We start from the raw sequence: 21,306 nt of genomic DNA on the forward strand, positions 1-21,306 counted from the left end.
CCCCATTCCTGGCAGAGTAGTTTCGGACAAGCGTATTGAGTGGCCCTGTCTTTCCCTATTTAGGACTGACCGTGGGTAGCTACCTGGGACGTAAGTCGGGGCTTGATCAACCCTGGCTGGGTCACCTGGGCGAGGATGTATGTTGCGAGACCCGAAACATCCTATGACCCCAGGCTACAACACTGATGATACGTCCCAGGTGCATCCATGTGATGTTTTTTCGTTTATATATATATATATATATATATATATATATATATATATATATATATATATAGATCTGCTATTTTCACTTGTTTGGGTCCCGGGCAAACATCTAATTTCTCTTTTGGGTCTTCAGCTAAAAAGTTTGGGAGGAAGAACCATTCACTTAATAAAATGGTTCTTTGGTAAGTGATGGTTCTTTGTTGTACTATAGCCTTTTAAAGAACCATTTCAGAACCTTTAATTTCATGTGTGCACGTGAGTGGAGGAGTGGTTCATTTTGTACATAATGTACATTATATATTGCATTTGGCGGCATATCATATCGATGTTTCAGCACTGAGTGCCGCGCCATGAGCTTGTAGATCTGCTATTTTTTGAAAAATTGTGGAAAATTTGTGCAAATCTTTGAATATATATATATGTATGTATATATATATATATATATATATATATATATATATATATATATATATATATATATATATATATATATATATATATATATATGTATATATATATATATATATATATATATATATATATATGTATATATATGTATATATATATATATATATATATATATATGTATATATATATATATATATATATATATATATATATATATATATATATTTTTTTTTTAAGCAAACATTTGTAACTCAAATCTTTGCTTCTCGGAATTCTACAAATGTCTTCTAAATCCTAACGTTGCTATACTTTTCCATGTCAAGGATCACCCAAAATGATATATATTTGGCTGCGGAACCCCCATCCCAAAATATGTTGTTCCAGGGACCCCCCAGAAGCACAGATCAGAGTTAAAAATGATCGTCTTAACACATATCTAGCTTGTAGATCTGCTATTTTTTGAATAGCCAAAGAAATCTTAAAATGACACAGATGCGTTCCTGGTCTTAATGGGTTAACCCCATAGAGTTAAAAATAAGGTTAACCCTGATGGTTCTCATGGGAGCCATGCTATTCAATATTGATAGGAATTTGGTTTTTAAGCCAAGCCATGATTCGTCTACCTGTGTACTGCTGAGTTTATCGGACCAGTCCAGTCTCTCCAGTCCGTGATCAAAGGCCTCACTAGAGTAGCCTAGGTTTTAAGGGATCTAAATACGACTGTTTTGTGACAACCGGCCTTAGGTTTTTGTTTTTACGGGTATAAAAGATCAAATAATGATCACTTAGCCCGCATACAATAATCCCACTCTTGGAGATTTTGGACCCGTCTGATGAGATCTATGGTGGTTTTAGTAAAATCACACACCCTTGTAGGTTGAGTAATTAGCTGATGGAGGCCGTGCAGATCACAAAACCTACTGAAGGATTTGAAGACGGATGCTTCTTTCCGGAGCATGTCCTTGTTCCAATCTCCAATAAGAATTGTCTCAGCACTGTTCTCCTTGGCTAAGCACCCCTCAAGTATTTCTGATTTGGGCCAGTTTGAGTGTAGGCCCAGCAAGACTGTTCACATTCAGATGAACAATATGCAGACCATTGGCATCAAAGGTAGTGTCCATGTTTTCAATGGGTTTTCGATTGTTCAGGGGATTCGGTGGCATAACTACAATTAACAGTTCTCAAAGACTTATTTTTAAAATAATTGATTGTTCTTTGTTTTATAAATGTATTGAACAATTGTTTTCATTTACACAGAACGGATGGTTTCTATGGAAGATGCTTCTTTGTTGCAGAATCTATTCTAGAATGTATGCTTTCACACTGGTTCAAATCATTGGGTCCGGGGACCAAAAAGGGTCCAGATTAACCCTTATCCATTTGTACACTCTCAGACTAAGAGAAACACTGAGGATTTTACTGAGGATCCTTGAAATTGAAAAGATTGTGAAATGTGAACCCCTGCTGTGTGTCTCTGACACCAAAACACAATCATCCTCAAATCAGTGTAAATGTTGAGGAGACTGTTGGTAATGTTTGATTGGTTCCCATAATGCAGGGGTCGGCAACCTTTTTGACATGAAGTGTCATGTTTTTTCTTGATAGTCAATCAACATTAAATGTAATTATGACAGCACATCAAAATAAAATATGTCCAACAGATATTTTCTTTCACATCAGGACATTGTAATGAGCATCAGACTCCCTCCCCAGTTAGAGTTTAGAGTTTGAATGAGTGAATGAATGTAGAATTATGTGCAGGATGTAATTTGCATACAGATGTGAAGGGACTTAATTTAATTGACTACATTACATTTTTTATATTTTATCTTAAAAGAAAAAGCCTCAAGTGTGCCAGTGATCACCCTCCCCTGTGCCAGGCACCCGTGCCTAAGGTTGCCAAGCCCTGACATAATGCATCACTCCGTTCTGTGGTTCAAATCTAGTACACATAAAACAGTAAGAGTAGATGTAGTTTTCTATAAGTCCACACGATGGAGGTAAATAACCATTCAGTTTAATATTTTGGGTTAATTGATCATATCCTGCTCTCATGTTTGCTGCCCATTTTAAGCAGGACAATATTGTATTTTCATTGTTGTCAACATGGGGAAAAGCTCATTATATTTTTCACTTATTGTGAATATCTTCAGAATCACATCTTTGCGAAAAAAAATATTCCATGTCTGTTTTTTATGTTATTATTATTTTATTTATGAACATTACTTGTTCATAAATGTTCACTACTTGAAGATGGTAGACATAACAGTATATGTACAAAGAAGCCTCTGTGAAATTGTATTTTATTGATTTTTATACATATTAGGATGGCAGTATAAGTCACCAGAACCTTAAGGATGGGTGTTTTCGATGAATCTATCATGGTTAAAATGGAGTTTGAAGTTACAATGGGTTTGTTTAGGAAGGGGGGCGTGTTTGACAAAATTAATATCAAATATCTAAATACTGAATCAAGCAACTAGAAAACGGTCTGGGGTGTTCACAGAAGCGTGAGTAGACGAAAGTGAAATATCCCTTTAAGTTACTGAAAGTTATTTTCTTTTTGATGAAGATGGAAGATGACACAAATAAATGAGCAGACCAAATTGGAACCGGAATACTATAACATTGAAGCTAATGAATGGGTTCTCTTTCCTGATTGGCAGAAATGTGGCCACCCACCTGAAAATACTCAATAGCAATGATTATGATCAGAATATAGTGCTTTAGCCTTTGAACGAAACACTTTTAACATTACTTTAAGGGATAATTGTGTTTGGTTAATTAAATATTCCAGGACAATAAAGTTTCAGCATTGGCTCAGATACTACGAATACAGTTTGCTGTAGTAATAGTACACTATTTACCTTTTTTTATCCATCATGGAACCGAAATGTGGAATCAATGAATAAAATCATAATGATACCCATCCATACAAATCATCGACTAACACTGGATTGCTGTGAAAAAAAACTCTTGCTGGGAGAGAGAGAGAGAGAGAGAGAGAGAGAGAGAGAGAGAGAGACAGAGAGAGAGACAGAGAGAGAGACAGAGAGACTGGCTGATAAGTTCACAGTGGAACTGATTCTATTTTCTCTGTCTGTTGACTTTAGCAAGAAGTCCTATAGCCTTTATGTGGTAAGATGATACTTCACTGAGATTCCAACCGAACACAAACCTTTTTTTGGCTTGCTGATACAAAGGAAGATTGGGGTAACCAGACATTTCGCCCTAAAACCATTTCGCCCCCGTTTTTGAGCGGACATTTCGCCCACCCCCAGACATTTCGCCCGGACATTTCGCCCTCCCCAGACGTTTTTCCCAGACATTTCGCCCACCCCCAGACATTTCGCCCGCCCACCCCCAGACACTTCGCCCAGACATTTCGCCCTGCAATTATATTGTGCATAGCTCCGTTTACAACTTGTTCTACTGTTTGATTGATGGCAGTTTGCATAGGAAAAGGTACAAACGCCTTAACTGATCACCAGCTATCTGTGTACTTTAATTGCTTTAATTGGCGGCAGATGGCCCATTCCGCACCTCCTGGATCTAGGTCTATTGAAATTTCAAGACAAAGGAATGGAATGTGACCTGCCTCTGTGAGAATAAAAAGTATTGCAAATGTAAATGTTCCTTTTCTCCTGTCTTAGCGTGTGTGTGTGTGTATGACTCCTGGCAAACCTGTTCACCGCTGCTGCACGTCAGAAGTCATCTCCACTGTTCCTATGTCATGAGAAACAGACACCGTTGGCTTGTTTTACAAATAGGCCTAAAACATGTCTACAACCCAGTCCAGAACTGACAGAATACAAACATTTAGATTCTGCTGGATCTTCGTCTGAGGAATCAAGCATGACACGTAAATCAATCAAACAATGCACTGAAAAACAGGCCACTGAGTCGATAATATAATCTATCCCCAGCCTAAATTGTTGTAATTGTTAGATTTGGCTTGAATCATTCTTTCTGAATGATTACACTTGAAAACAAATTAGATTTAGGAATGTTATTCCTAAAGGCTTCAGAAATTAATAAAAAACATAATGATGCATGGACAGTTTAGCTATATCCTGTCTTTTGATTGGCATTTTGTTTTTTATTTGCTCCGCATTCACAGCGGTATATGGAGAACGGGGTAAGATGAACCACTTTTTACTTATGTTGACCTCTAGGCAAGGAAAAATTAGATGGAAGTAAAATCTAAACATCTACTAAAACTTCAAGATGTTTTCTATAAATTGAAATCATGAGTGTGCATCTATGTCAATTGGGGTCCTTAAAAGGGACACACACACACACAGAGAGAGAGAGAGAGAGAGAGAGAGAGAGAGAGAGAGAGAGAGAGAGAGAGAGAGAGAGAGAGAGAGAGAGAGAGATTTTATCTAACCATAACCCTCTCTCATTCTCGCACACAAACGGCCAGCTAGCTTCACTATCTATGGGCGGAATGTCCGGGCGAAATGTCCGCAAAAATTGGCGAAATGTCCGGGCGAAATGTCCGCATTTTGGGGGCGAAGTGTCCGGGCGAAATGTCCGACTTTTTGGGCGAAGTGCGGAAAGGGCGAAATGACTGGTATTCAAGATTGGAGGACAAAAGTAATTCATACTGCCACCAAAGAGTTCTGAGTTCTGAACATCGGCCTCCACCCAATAAACTGCTCAATGAATCTGCCTAGCAACTGCCACGGCTCGCTCGAGCCAACATCTCTTCAAAACTATCGCCTGCTGTTACTGCTGGCAGAAAGAAGCCTTGGGTAGAATGTGGAAACAACTAAGACAAACAATAAACTAAGACTTATGAACATGTGAGCCGGTGGAAAATGTGATTGTGCTTTGTGTTTTTGGTTTATTATGTGATTTTGTGTTATATTTTCTATGGTTAATATTTTTTCAGTGAGATAATTGTTTTCCGAGTGATATATGCTTTGAGTTTTGTTATATTTACTTTTGCTATGATTTATTTCTGAGTGTGTTGAGTTGCATGTTTTTATATTTCTTTCCACTGACCTGCACTAACCCTATAGGCTGAATGATAAGGACCTGCACCTGATTCTGGGTGTGGCAGCCTGATTAAGAGACTTATATAATATGAGACAGAAGAAATATTTAGAGGAAGTGAGCAACTGAGAGAGGGAGAGGTTGCTGTGGGAGATGAAGGAAGCCAAGCGCTGCGGCCTGGCCTGAGCACGGGCGGCTATCACGGACTGGGGTTTGGGGGGGCAGGGACACCCCAGTCGGTGGGGGGCCAGTGGGAGCCACGACCCCCTAAACTGCTATGCGGCCGGCGGGGTGTGCCCTGCCTGCCTGCGGGAGGACCTTGTCCGTGGGAGGCTGCCCGAGGATGGCCAGGTCGCAGGTGCGACGGCGAGGAGAAACAGAGGGAGAGCGGACCGGACCAGCAGACAGACACACACCGTGCCGTGGGGAGACGTCAGTGCTGTACACGCAACAACCGCAGCGGCAGGGTCTATGACTCTGCCTCGTCGGTAGGTCTCTAACTATACAGCGCCTGGCCTACATGGTGTGGCTATGCCACTACGACAAGCTTAAATAGCCAGTATACCAGTGATCTGCCCCAGTCTTTTTGTCCTCCACAGGGGCTGAGGAGGTGTGTGAAGACCCCTACCTGCTGTGCTCTACCCATCATTTTATTCTTCACTGCTTGTTTTTGTTGTTTTATTCTATTTTTAGTTAGTGGGCCCTTTTTAGTTTGTTTTTAGATAGGCATTTTATTGTTGTGTTTGGCTGTTTTAGATGCCACTGTAATTAGGAAATAATTTCAATAAAAGTCCATTGTTCACATTTGCGTTTTAGCGGTGCCACAAACACACACTGAACACTACATGGCCCGGACGTTATGGCCATATGTCTGTGGCTAATGCATTGGACCTATGACAACGCAGTTTGCACTTGAGCTTTTTGCACTTGGGTAGTTTAGATCTTATATAATGATTGTATTAAGCAGCTTAGTTTTAACATATAACACCTTGACATTGAGTCTTGAATGTGGTGTTCCTGAGACTGTAGCTGCTGTGTTGGTTTTTAACGCACAATGAATTTCACGTGTCTTTTACTTGTAATTGGTATTGTTGACAATAAAGTTGAACCTTGAACCTTGATATAAGTCACACCCACCATGAATGTTTATCCAACTTGTGACCAATTGGACCCTTACGGGTCCATTTCATTCTCTCACAGTCTCAGAGTTACAGAGTTACAGACTCTTACGGGTCCATTTGGTCCATTTCTGCATTACAGACCAATAAAGGGTCCATTTGGACTCCTGGTGGTCCCCGGACCCCACGTTGAGAACCGGGCTCTAAACCAATGGTTCTCAAACTTTTCAGGCCACGAAAAATGGCAGATCTACAAGCTCGGCTATTGTCATTTGCCATTAGTTTTTGCCTTTTCTTTGTAACTATTTGACAATTTTCTATAGTATAGTTTGTTGATTACCTTTGACGCAGTAATGGTCTTATTTTTGCTGGGCACCATGGATAGACAGAGTCATCCAGTATGTTTATACTTATAGCCTACCCTCTTTTAACCTGGTGTCCCTATTTTGGGCCTGTCATTACAGGCAAAAACTGTCAGTCAGTCAGTCAGTCAATGAAATGTATTTTATTTTATTTTATTATTTTTATTTATTTATTTTTGATAGTGAAACTAGCCATCTACAATCTCACAATGCGTTGCATGTTGAACATTTTTTAGAGTATAAAATGGGGCTTCAGTGAAGACAGAAGTGCAATCCAGGTTAGGGTTATGAGATACTGGGCAGTTGGCACTCACCACAAAGGTTTGATGGAGAAATAAGCCAGTGGTAAGAATGCTGGAGTCAATGTGACACTGCTATCCGTTCAAATGACTAGAAAAAAGCGCCCTGCACACCCCCCAACTCCCCCACCTCCACAACTCCCCATACCCCCCAACCACCAGCTCACACCCCAAAGCCCCCAACCCACCTCCATACCCTCATACCCCCAAGTCCCTCAAGTCCATACCCCCCCCCACTCCCATAGCATCCACTCCCTTACACCCCAACACCCCTGCCTCCATAACCCCCACTCCCATAACCCCCACATTGTCATAACCCCCAAGCCCCCCACACACCACTATCTTCCATGCAGTTACTACCTGTAAGCCCCCAGCCGCTTCAGATGTGGAATCTGAAGCTGCTCAGTTTCCAGTGGAGCTCTGCTGATGTGAATGGGGGCATGTGCTCTCTCTAGCTGCCTGTAGATGGCGCATGTACACAGTGGAGCCAGCCGCCCACTGGCCAAAATGTGGGCAACAATCTGACCTTTATTCAAAGTAAAACAAAAAGTGATGATAGTTGAAAGGATGAAAGCTAGCCTATTGAATGTCCCAACACTTGACTTCCATATGTACAACGTTTGAGACAATTACATACTACTGGTGTGCCGTGAGCAGTCGAATTAAGAGGCACTGAGTGAGAAGGTAATGATCCTACCTAACTGGAGCAGCAGCAAAAGCAGTAGCAGGGCTCATGTGTATTTATAATCATAATCATTTATACAGTTTACAGTAAGAACAGGGTCATGTATTTAAATGAATTTAACAGCTTTCACTAAACCACACAACTCATCTTTCACATTTTACTTTATTGTTCACTAGTGCTACTTTAAAGGTTTCGTCTGGCACCCCATATTGACCTTTTGGTATCTTTCCACAAACTTAGTCCATTATGATCTCTTTATTCAGCAGGGAGAAATGATGGATGCAGACATTTCAGCACTAAAAACATTCTTCTGTATGCTGCTCTCTCTCTCTCTCTCTCAGTCAGTTTCAATTCTTCTACAGCAATCAAAAATTACTATTTGTTATGCATTGTTCAAATTAAACATGAAGTAACAGTTCCTTATTTTGTACTTTTATGAAGTCTTACTTAGTTTTTGAAGCATTCTCTCATCAATAGCATAACATAAAAACACTTGTTATCTTTTATATCGTTAGTATGGCAGAGTATACACGATTAACTTTCAAATAACTTTACAGCATTTTTTTTGTTTTTAATAGTGTTTATGCAATTATCTTAAATGACAATCTGATTGTTTGAGAGCTGTGGTATGATGATGAGCGTATATCACAGCTATGAAGTGTAATGTGTACACTTCTATATCGCTGAACCACTCAGAAGAAAGACGGTTTACACTTGATGTTAATGTTGTTGTTAAATGTATTATAATAAAACGTTTGCAGAGAGAAGCTGTTTGATGTGTTTGACAAGGTGATGAGAGTCACAACCCTGTGGTTGCACAGAGACACTTCAGTCCTCTGTGGTGGATTAATCTTTTCACTGTATTGTCCCACTCTGGTGTGTCTGTATGCTAGTAGCAAGGATGGATTACTGAACAGGCCTACCAAGCCCAGGCCCAGCCAGGAGCCCAAGATCCCAGGGACCCAAGAGAGCATAAGTGGCTGTTATTATCTACGCCAGGCCGAAGTTAAGGGGAGATCATGTTTACCTGACTTCTGCTTTCATAAGCATTGGTCACATCCTCTGTCTTGACCTACCGTACAGTATGTCCAGATTAACGTTTCACCGAGTTACTGTTTCTCTAGCCTTCAAAAGAATAATAATCAAATAATAAATATAGCTCATTTTGTCACTGACACTTGTATGCAATGTATTTAGTTCAGTTCACACTTCAGCATAATCAATCATGTTGATTAAATTACGTTATTCATACTATTATGATCCTCATCATTAACGGTATTAGATCTGCAACTCTGTGAATGTGTGTGTGACTCTGCGTGTCCGCTTCACACACATCATGTTATGTTTCCATCTATAACAGCTTTTCATACATGATATCACTTTTCCAGACGTGTACTTTAAAATGAACATCTTTCCAGTGGTAATCTATTTATCATTGATATATAATCTCTTACACAGGAAAAGCTTTGTGTTCAATCAGCCCCTATGATCATGTATGTGTAGGCCTACTGTGAGTGTGATTCCTGTCTTCTTGGTATAGAGCTTCCTCACTTCTGAACACATCGTCAGAGCCCTATTATGTCTCTCCATGCTGCATTTCATAGACCTAGTTGCTTATTTCGGTGTGTGTGTGTGTGTGTGTGTGTGTGTGTGTGTGTGTGTGTGTGTGTGTGTGTGCGTGTGCGCGTGTGCGTGTGCGTGTGCGTGTGCGTGAAAAAAAAAGTATCAAACACGAAAAGAAAAACACAAATTAGCGTTAACTGAAGACAGAATTACATCCAGGTTAGTGTTATTGTGAGATACTGGGCATACAACACAACAGTTTGATGATGACGCCTCCATACCCTCATACCCCCAAGTTCCTCAAGTCCATTGCGCATAGTGGCTATAGCATAGTTTTTCCATTGTCCTAAAGATTTACATTTTGATTGGGTGGGCAGGACACACGTTTGGATGGGCTCTGTGCTGCTAGAGCTAGAGCTTGTAGATCAGTTATTTTTGACAAGCGACACTGTCACTGCAGATTATAAAATGAGGTTGGTTAGAAAATGTAGAACAAAAGATACCACAAGGATTCGGCAGTGATGTCACCTTCTTGTGTGAGGGCTTCGGCTAAAGCATAGACGGTAAAAAGGGCTAAAGGCTATATACGCACACTTCCTATTGTTTGTGATGTCATTGTACTATCCTTGGTATCAAACATTGTATATACTAATAATACTAATATAACAGGATATCTTGTTAAGAACACAAGGACTGCAAAGTGTTTTAAACAATATTTGTTTATTGAAACTGGTTTGGCTTGTTTCACCTCCTATAAGAAGGAGGCTGCAGGGGGAGAGGGAGTGGTTAGTTTGGCTTGAGGCCAAGTAACAACACCAAGGGAGAAGTACCAGGGCCTTTTGCCTGTTTCAGTCTCTTAAATTCTTGGTTTGTTGTATTTCTTAGTTTAGTTTAGTGTTTATTTCTATTCCCTATTTTCTTGTTAACTTTGTTTGGCCAGTCTTTTTATTAAGTTATTGTCTCTGCCTAGGCTACACTGTAAATAAGCTGCTGTGACTGTGTGTCAGCAGGGGTGCCCACATTTGGTCTACCTGCACAGCCCTTGTGACCTTTAGTGAGAAATCCAGACTTTGGAACCATCAGTAGTAATTAATAACTATAAGTAATTAAGGTGTTGTGAACGAGAATGGATTTATTATTATTAAGGTTTCGAGAGCCTGTAAGGCTTCGAAGCCTTATTGCATTGCTTGGCTTTCACTATTATTATTATTCCGCCGCTTTTGCCAGTTCTGGCCTAACCGCGTGGTCACTTTTTACGAAACTTGGCAATATGGTAGAGGGCTATGCCAAACGGCGAAAACCCGAAACTCACAACCATTGGCCAAAGGGTGGCGCTGTAGCACTCAATTGAAAATGCCAACTTTGAACAGGTACAGCTCATGCCCTGTTTGACCTACAGCCATGAAACTTTGATACACACATGCGTCTCCTCATGCCTAACAACTTTCACTGTTTGACTTTTGACCTCTGACCTTTAGATCTCCCACCATTTCGAATTCTATGAAAAGCAGTAAAAAGCAGTAAAAATCAAACTCCTCCTGGGAGTTTTGAGCAATCTGTACGAAACTGTCTACACATGAACTTTGGACCAATGCCGACAGAACTAAGCAAGCGGATTTTCCATAAGTGAAAACGTTAAGCTTTTATAAGCCAATGAAAATTGCAGCTTTTATGACAATTATTCATCTGCCCCTAACACATACATGCAGACTCACATTTGTTTGACACTTTCCAATATTGTAGAGGGTCATTCCAAGTATCACTGAAACCAATCTTACTCCAATTGGTCAAAGGGGGGCGCTATAGCAATTTTTTTTAAATGCAAACTTTAAACAGGCAAAAGTCATGCCTCGTTTGGCCGACAGCCGTTAAACCTGCTTACACATGTGCCTTGACTCATGAGGAACACATGTATCACTTTGACCAGTAAGCTCTGCCCTTAGATTGTCTGCAATTTTGAGCAGTTTGAAAAACATTTAAATCCAGGATTTCTGAGCAATTTGCGTGAAACTGTGTCAAATACATGTTTGAGGCCCTTTTTCACAGGTTCAGGTGTGTTGGTTCAATAGCTTGATCGCTTAATCATCTACCTTGAAACCATAGGGTAGCCGGTTCGAATCCCACCTCAGGTAGACTTCATTATAATTGCATTGCACACAACATGACTATATCAATGAATACATGTGCAATTGTTAAAGATGACGAGAAATGCATACTTGAAAGTAGTTATTTTCAATGTATGACGTACTTCATTCGCGCTTTTGTTTTGTTTTGTTGGATTCTCCCTTTTCACTGTCTAAGGCTGTGTATTGGATAGCTCCACCAGTAGAGTGTGAGTCTCATGTGCCGAAGGTCCCTGGTTCAAATCCCACTTAATACAGTTCACATTTAAATTGCATTGTACAAAACATGACCCTGTTAATTCAGGCATGTGCAATGTTTAGACAATAACACAAAATGCTTTTGAGAGTAGTTGTTTTTTATGTATGACATACTTTCTTGTGAAAAAAACGCGTTGTGAGCTTGTAGATCGACTATTTTCCACTAGTTTCCATTCCGAAATATATTGAGCAGTTTGAAAAACATTTAAACCAAGGATTTCTGAGCAATTTGCGTGAAAGTGTGTCATGTGTGTGAACTCCCTTTTCATTAATACAGGTCTGTTGGCCCAATGGCTTAATCATCTGCCTTGATACCACAGAGTCGCCGGTTCAAATCCCACGTCATGCAGACTTCAACTCAATTGCATTGCACACAACATGATTGTATCAATGAATAAACATGCAATTGATAAATGAAATGCTTATTGAGAGTAGTTATTTTCAATGTATGACGTACTTCATTCCCTCTTTTGTTTTGTTTTGTTGGATTCTCCTTTTTCACTGACTAAGGCTGTGCATTGAATAGCTTGATCAATACACTGTTAGTCTCATGTGCCAGAGGTCCATGGTTCAAACCCCACTCGTCACAGTTTACATTTAAATTGCATTGTACAAAACATGACCCTGTTAATTCAGACATGTGCAATTTTTAAACAATAACATGAAATGCTTTTGAGAGTAGTTGTTTTTTATGTATGACATACTTTCTTGTGAAAATAGCTGATCTACAATCTCACACCGGAAGAACCTATAGGACGGAAAAACCTATAGATATCAACAGACACCATCAGGGAGGCCATATCTTTAGCTCAATGAGGAGAGGCAGCCTGTGAATCCATAGGTCGCTGGTTCGATCCCTGTCCCCAAGAATGCGTTGAGGTGATCATCATTTGGAATTCCCCCTATTCCCATGGATTGGATCCACCCCTCTCACCTGCTCTCACTCATCACCAATCACACCTGCCACATGCACAGTACAATTTTTAGGTACTTTTACTTTACTACTCTACTCTACTACAATTACAGCAGATGACAGCTTTAGTTACTTGTTACTTTGCAGATGTAATTATTAATACAACACCTACAGTAACCACATACAGCCGATCTACAATGTGACGCGTTATGAGCTTGTATGTATATAATAAGCAACCCATGCTGTATGATAACTTACCACATATGAAATCCAATTCTGTCTATCCAATGGCTCAGTCTGTACTGTGGCCATAGCTGAGTGGTTAGTGAGCCCACCTAAGAAGCCAGAGGCCCCGGTTGCCCCAGGTACGATTCCAGGCCAGGCCAGCAAATGCGTCGATGAAATGAAATTTGTCCCTGAGCAAGACTCTTAATCCCTAATTGCTCACAGGCCCTCATTGGAAACAAGACCGCAAGGACTTTCATGAACGGACCTGGAATTATCCTTATCCTTTACACTGTCTACCCACAAGTCTATAGGTCCCTGGTTCAAACCCCAATTTAACCGGTCCAAATATAATTTACTGAACAAAAATCATGACTTTGTTAATTAATGCATGTTCACTTCTTCTCTCTCGCTCTCTCTCTTACTGCCTCTCTTTCTCACTGCCTCTCTCTCTCTCTCCCTCTCTCTCTCTCTCTCTCCCTCTCTCTCTCTCTTTCCTCTCTCTCTCTCTCTCTCTCTCTCTCTTTCTCTCTCTCACTCTGTCACTGTCTGTCTGTCTGTCTGCCAGTCTGCCAGTCTGTCACTGTCTGTCTGTCTGCCAGTCTGCCAGTCTGCCACTCTGTCACAGTCTGTCTGTCTGTCTGTCTGCCAGTCTGCCACTCTGTCACAGTCTGCCAGTCTGCCAGTCTGCCACTCTGTCACAGTCTGCCAGTCTGCCAGTCTGCCACTCTGTCACAGTCTGCCAGTCTGCCACTCTGTCACAGTCTGCCAGTCTGCCACTCTGTCACTGTCTGTCTGTCTGCCAGTCTGCCAGTCTGCCACAGTCTGTCTGTCTGCCAGTCTGCCACAGTCTGTCACAGTCTGCCAGTCTGCCACTCTGTCACAGTCTGCCAGTCTGCCAGTCTGCCACTCTGTCACAGTCTGCCAGTCTGCCAGTCTGCCACTCTGTCAGTCTGCCAGTCTGCCAGTCTGCCATTATTCTCGAAACCGCTCATTGCTGCTTGCAGCTATATTTATTATTATTATTGTCTCCGCCAGGAGACTTTGTTTTCACTTTCCGTCAGCCAAGCTAACATTGGTCAAGCCTCACGTGACACGTGACAATACGGTGAAATAGTGTGATCTGATTGGCTAGTGACGTATAACGGCCTATAAATACATGTGTCACTTTGAAAGAGTCTTAGCCTCTTTCAAAGTGAGGTAAGACAGGAATAATCACGAAATGGCTGAGCAATGGCGGATACTGTAACAATTGGATAGGACACTTACACAGACAGGACAGATAGGACACTTACATAGACAGGACGGATAGGACACTTATACAGACAGGACGGATAGGACAGTTATACAGACAGGACGGATAGGACAGTTATACAGACGGATAGGACACTTGTGTCATGTTACTATGACACAGTAACATGTTCTATTTTTTGTAAGAATTAGGACATAAGAATTAGAACATTCCCAACATTCCCAACACAAGTCTGCTGGCGGAGACTTGTGCTCCGAGGAGCACTTTTTCTAGTTATTATTATTATTATTATTATTATTATTACCCTTATCATTGTGTTCTTTGTTGGGAGGTGTAGGCTATATGTTTGTTTGTATAGACCAATTATTTGTTTACCAACATTGAGACTGGACACACAGGTGATTGTTTCACGCAATCAATTCTCAACCTGTTTTTTCGGGGTGCGCTGGTTTCAGCACACCCCCAACCCCCTCTTGTGTGTTGGCTAGCAGTGTTGGGAAGTAACTAAAGTAATATGTAACTTAAAGTAATATTATTACCTTTTCCCAGTAACTAGTAACGTAACTAATTACTTTCACGTTTTGAGTAATAATATTACCTTTACTTTTTTTCAAAAAGTAACTTATTACTTTTTTTCACGAGCCTCGGTGGTACTCTGGGTTTGAGTGTGTTTATTTGATCCTGTGTTGTTTTTGGTCCATTGATATAATGATAGACTGGTTGGGATCGAGTTGCTATGCAGGCTGCTTGCTGATCCGGTCTAGAGCGGATACGGAAACGTTGCGCACTTGTCTGTGTGAATTATTATCAGCTGCGGAAGGGCGGGCCGCCCTTAAACCGGAACAAACAGTGTTGCCATGTCTGCTTATTATAAGCGACTTGTTAACCGATGAAGATGCGCCGTAAGCTTGTAGGTCGGCTATTTTCAATATATATATATATACTATAGGTCACTGACTGTTTGACGTCTGTTTTCTGTCTGACGCAGATTGTGTCTCATGATGAGTCATTATCTGTTTGAGCCCAGGTGTTTGAATTTGAATATTTTATTAGGCAAAAAATACATTAAATACATTTAAAATACTTGTTTCCATTGAGGTCCTTAGTATTCAATTCATAGTCGTCAAATGGTTTTCATTTAGTCTGTAAGTTATGAATTCATACACTGTAAAAGTCTTAGTGTTAATATAATTCAAATGAGTGTACAATGAGGATTTTACAATGTAGGCTGCAGAAAAGAGAAAAAAAACAACTGCTAATGTTGAAAATGCAAAGTCAGACTTTTGGGGAGAAAGGATGCAAATTACTGGGGGCGAGAAAAAAAAAGTAACTAAAGTAATAAGTAACTAGGTACTTTTGGCAGGGAGTAATAAGTAAAGTAACTACATTACTTTTTAAACAAGTAATATGTAATAAGTAACATATTACTATGTTTTAGTAACTATCCCAACACTGTTGGCTAGTGAGGCGCGTCCTAGCGAGACCTGATAGAATGGGTTTCATTGCGCGCATACTGGTTGCACGCATACTGGTTCTTATCAGTGTGACGTCGTCTGTTAAGGGGTCTATGTTTAAAGGCAGTAAGACTGTGTTGACCAAATATGTACTGTCAGCTACTGAGGGGGCGGATCAACTATGAAACAGAAACTAAAGTAAGTAGACACACAGAGCCATTTTTAACACGAGGAAACAGTCTCGACATTAACACGACACAACAAAGCAAATAAAGAACCCAAGCTTACAGATTAATGTAAGGTAAGAACTTTTATTATACTACAACAACCACCTGGTTGTTGTTAGTTCACACACAAACACTTTTTAATACACACTCAGAGAGTTCCGCTCTCTCTCTCTCTCTCTCTCTCTCTCTCTCTCTCTCTCTCTCTCTCTCTCTCTCTCTCTCTCTCTCTCTCTGTGGTGGTTATGTCATCACCACAATATGTAGAAGACAGCAGAACATGTTGACCATTATGAATGTTTAATGCTTTAAGTGACATGTAGCTTTAGTAGCCTGTCCTGTAAAACATAGAGTAGGCTATGACATTTGGATCAAGACCGTAATCGGTCATAATGATATGACCGTCTTGGAGTTGTTTCAAAATAGTCTTTGTATTTTCTCCCTTTTTGGTCCGTACATCTACATAAACGTTCAAATTTCAAATATAAAGTGCTTAACCCATGGTCATGGATGTTATGATTATGTACGGGTCCTTAGAAGTACCCGTGTCTTCCTTATTGTTCAATGAAAAGCATTTTAATCCGATTGATGGCCATTTTCTCATAGAGTTATAATGTATCAGAGTGCAATACACCTCCAAACCAGTAGGGTTGTGCCGTTGAAAGGCGAAGAAAATGGCCATCGATCGGATTTAAATGCTTTTTATTGAACAATACGGAAGATACGGGTACTTTTAAGGGCCCGTACATAATTTTAACATCCTTGGCCATGAGGTAAGCACTTTACATTTGAAATCAGAACATTTATGTAGATGCATGGACCAAAAAGGGAAAACGTGCAAAGACTATTTTGAACAAAACTCCAAGACTGTCTTGTATCAAGGCCACGCCTCAGCAGGCTTTCCACAGCTCCCGTTGAAAGTTTTTATTGTCTCCGCCAGGCCGAAAGGCATGGCGAGAGAGTATGTTTTACCCCCTGTCCGTCCGTCCGTCCGTTCGTCCGTCATTCGATCTGTCTGTGTACAGCTAATCTCCGGCACCATTGGCTTGCTCGCAGCGAAACTGTGCACACACACTCCATGGATGCCAGAGCAGAACCTCTGCAAATTTTTCACAGGGGCCTGTTATAGCGGCACCAGGAGGCCGATTTGTGCAAAACACATTTCTTGACAGTACTCCTATAGATTTTGTCCAAACATCACGCAAATCGGTACACAGTATCTCTATAGTCATTAAACAAAACAAGTTTTTCAGATTTTTCAATTTCTATCCTGATTGACTAAAATTGACTTCCAAAGTTTGCAGGAGTGCTCCATTTGGAACAAAATGCCTCTAAAAATGAACACAGCATGCAATTTCCGTGAAACTTTGCACACACATTCCCACTACGCCATGGAAGAAATGCCACTTGAAAATTTTAAAATCGGCCTCATGGTGGCGCTATAACAGGCCGATTTGTGTTTTTGCCTATAACTGCACCGATCTGTGTAAAACTTTGTATGCACACTCTAGAGGCCAAGGAAAAACCTTTGCCCTGCATTTTTCACATTTGCCTTTTATAGCACCACCAGGAGGCCGACTTATGTAAAAAAAAAAATTTGATTGTAAGCCTTTAGATTTTATTCAAATTTCACGCAAATCGGTACACATGATCTCTATAGTCATGTGATCCAGACGGATCTGTTAGATTTTTCATATTCCATCCTGTTTGGCTAAAATTGACATCTAAAGTTTGCAGGAGTGGCCCGTTTTGAACAAAATGCCGCAAATCATGAATGCAGCGTCCGATTGCAGTGAAACTTTGCACGCACATTCACACTACGTTGAGGAACAAATGCCACCCTTTTAACATTGCCCTATTATAGCGCCACCTTTAGGCCAATTTTTGCAACAGTTTTCTTTCTTATATTACTCCTACAAATTGTGTCCAAACATCATGCAAATCGGTACACATTATCTCTATAGTCACGTGAGCAAGATGGTTCTGTCCATTTTTTTATATTCCATCCTGATTGGCCGATTCCCAACATTGCTGGCCCATAATAACCTACCTGACCTGGCGGAGACCTGTGCTCCGAGGAGCACTTTTTCTAGTTGTGCACCGGCTTCTAATGCTATCAATGCATTGAATGGGAGATTATCACGTTTTATCAGACCATTGAATGGGCGAGTAGGTGACGAGTAGGCGATACACGGACCTGCCCGCGATTTGTCAGACCATTCATTGGGCGTAATCAGGAGCTACTGACCTACTTTGGAGGCGGAGCAGTCCCCACAACAATATTTACGATTCTGTGCCTATCGGTACATAACTCCAACGGCGCTGAGTAGGCTCAGGCGAGCGTCGGACTGCTCAGGACGGCAACTCGGTCGCTTTAGCTCCCTCGGTGGTCCTTCGCGGGGCTCCAGCTCGCCTGAGACTGCGCGCCTCCGTCATGGTCCGAAACCAAAACAACCAAAACCAAAACCGAAACTGAACTATTTAAGTCAGTCAGTATGTCTTGATAACACCCAATGAATGGTCTGATAAATCGCGGGTAGGTAAGTAGGTCGCCTACTTCGCCCATTCAATCTACTTATATAATCGGCGAGTGACTTCCGCGCGATTATAATAATCGAGTAAACACAACACCGACACACCATATCTCGCCACCACTGTCGCCACGGCGGGCGCGCGGAATTTACGGGTGGCGTAGGGCACCTCTCATTGCTCACTACACATTTTCCACCTCGCAACATAATTAATTCTACTCACCACATTTCGGACAAAACGGAAGGGGAAACAGCTTCGTACCGTTTACCGTGCGCACCACCGACACCGAACGCCGACGGGTTTCGCCGAAACAACACGAACGGCCGCCATTGAAACTCCGCAGCTCTCTCCATCGCCAGAATAACAACAACAGAAGCGGCTCCTTCACCTCTCCTTCACCGTGTCTTCTGCTTCAACGCTCAATTCAGGTGACTACAATGCTAATACATTCACGCTCAACCTCACAATCATAAGCTTCTCCGTTTAGTGTTTCATTAGCGCGAGCGTGGAAAACAACTACAGCGCGCTCCGTTACTGCATCTGGTAAGGGTAAACACACCAGGGTTGCCAGTCGGGATGCCAGGTTTCAAAAACAAGCGACAGAAACAAGCAACCACCCTCATGAAGAAAAAAAAAACAGCCGAAGGGGTCCGCCATGTTCCAGGGGAGTCCCCGGGGGTCCCAACACTCCCAGGGGGTCAGTGGCCCAGCAGGGGGTCCGCGGACCCCCACGGAAAAAAGAAATATATTTTAAAAAAACATTTTTTATTACGGGGCCAGAGCTCTGCTCTGGACACGTATTGTTATTCGCATTATTCTGTCACTTCTGCCACTTTTCGCAGTTCTGGCTGAACCGCGCTGTCGGTTTTTACGAAACTCGGCCATATGGTAGATGGTCATGAAAAACGATCAAAAAATAATTCTCACAATCTTTCGTCCAAAGGTGGCGCTATAGCACTCAATTGAAAATGCCAACTTTGACCAGGTACAATTCATGCCCTGTTTGACCTACAGCCATGAAACTTGGATACACATATGCGTCTCCTCATGCTTAACAACTTTCACACTCTGACTTTTGACCTCTGACCTTTAGATCTCCCACCATTTTGAATTATATGAAAAACAGTCATTGGCTCCTAACTTCTGCATTTTTTCACTTAGAAAAAATCCACTCCTATCGTTTTATCGGCAGAGGTCCAAAGTTCATGTGTAAAAGGTTGCGTGTAAATTGCTCAAAAATCCCAGGATTCCATAGATTTTAACTATTGCAGTTTTATGAAAATTATTCATCTGTGCCTAAAACATACATGCAGACTCACATTTCTTTGAAACTTTGCAGAAATGTACAGGGTCATTCCAAATATCACTGAAACCAATCTTACTCCAATTGGCCAAAAGGGGGCGCTATAGCAATTTTTTGAAAAGGCAGACTTTAAACAGGCATAAGTCATGCCTCGTTTGGCCGAAAGTCGTGAAACTTGCTTACACATGTGCCTTGACTCATGAGGAACACACGTATCGATTTGACCATTAAGCTCCGCCCTTAGATTTTCCGCAATTTTGAGCAGTTTGAAAAATACTTGTTTTTGCCAGTTCTGGCTTAACCGTGCATACGCTTTTTACGAAACTCGGCCATATGGTAGATGCTCATGAAAAACTACCAAGAAATAATTCTCACACTCATTCGTCAAAGGGTGGCGCTATAGCACTCAATTGAAAGTGCCAACTTTGAACAGGTACAACTCATGCCCTGTTTGACCTACAACCATGAAACTTCGATACACACATGCGTCTCTTCATGCCCGACAACTTTCGTGGTCTGACTTTTGACCTCTGACCTTTAGATCGCCCACCATTTTGAATTATATGAAAAACAGTCATTGGCTCCTAACTTCTGCATTTTTTCACTTATGGAAAATCCGTTGGAAATTTTTGTAGGCAGTGGTCCAGAGTTCATGTGTAAAATGTTTCGTGCAGATTGCTCAAAAATCCCAGGAGGAGATAGATTTTAACTATTACAGTTTTATGAAAATTATTCATCTGTGCCTAAAACATACATGCAGACTCACATTTCTTTGAAACTTTGCAGAAATATACAGGGTCATTCCAAATATCACTGAAACCAATCTCACTCCAATTGGCCAAAAGGGGGCGCTATAGCAATTTTTTGAAAAGGCAGACTTTAAACAGGCAAAAGTCATGCCTCGCTTGGCCGAAAGTCGTGAAACTTGCTTACACTTGTGCCTTGACTCATGAGGAACACATCTATCGCTTTGACCAGTAAGCTCCGCCCTTAGATTGTCCGCAATTTTGAGCAGTTTGAAAAACACTTAAACCCAGGATTTTTCAGCTATTTGCGTGAAACTGTATCATCTGTGTGATCTCCTTTTTCACAGTTACTTGTCTGTTGGGCCAATGGCGTCTCCCTTAAATGAATGCCTCACAATCTCAAGGTCGCCAGTTCAAGCCTCACTTGATGCAGACTTAATTTAAGTTGAATTGCAAACAACATGACTGTATCAATGAATTCATGTGCAAATGGTAAAGATAACCTGAAATGCTTATTTGAGAGTACGTTTTTTCAACGTATGACATACTTCATTCTGAAAATAGCCGATCTACAATCTCAAAACTTTTCAGATAGCAACGTGTTTCTGAGCTTGTAGATCGGCTGCTTTCACT

The 21,306-nt window shown here is 41.1% G+C and overlaps 1 protein-coding gene across 1 annotated transcript in view; it reads left to right on the forward strand.

Annotated features, from left to right (window-relative positions):
- The first annotated feature begins 16,077 nt into the window (after positions 1-16,077).
- Positions 16,078-21,306, forward strand: part of LOC311041316 (uncharacterized protein) — a 33,589-nt gene continuing 28,360 nt past the window's right edge. The window contains exon 1 of the mRNA XM_084086217.1: positions 16,078-16,169. The gene's annotated coding sequence lies outside the window, so the exon portion shown is untranslated. The remainder of the gene's footprint in view (positions 16,170-21,306) is intronic.

The sequence above is a fragment of the Gymnoscopelus microlampas genome (assembly GCF_963454915.1).
Source record: "Gymnoscopelus microlampas genome assembly, contig: SCAFFOLD_105, whole genome shotgun sequence".
Classification (NCBI taxonomy): domain Eukaryota; kingdom Metazoa; phylum Chordata; class Actinopteri; order Myctophiformes; family Myctophidae; genus Gymnoscopelus; species Gymnoscopelus microlampas.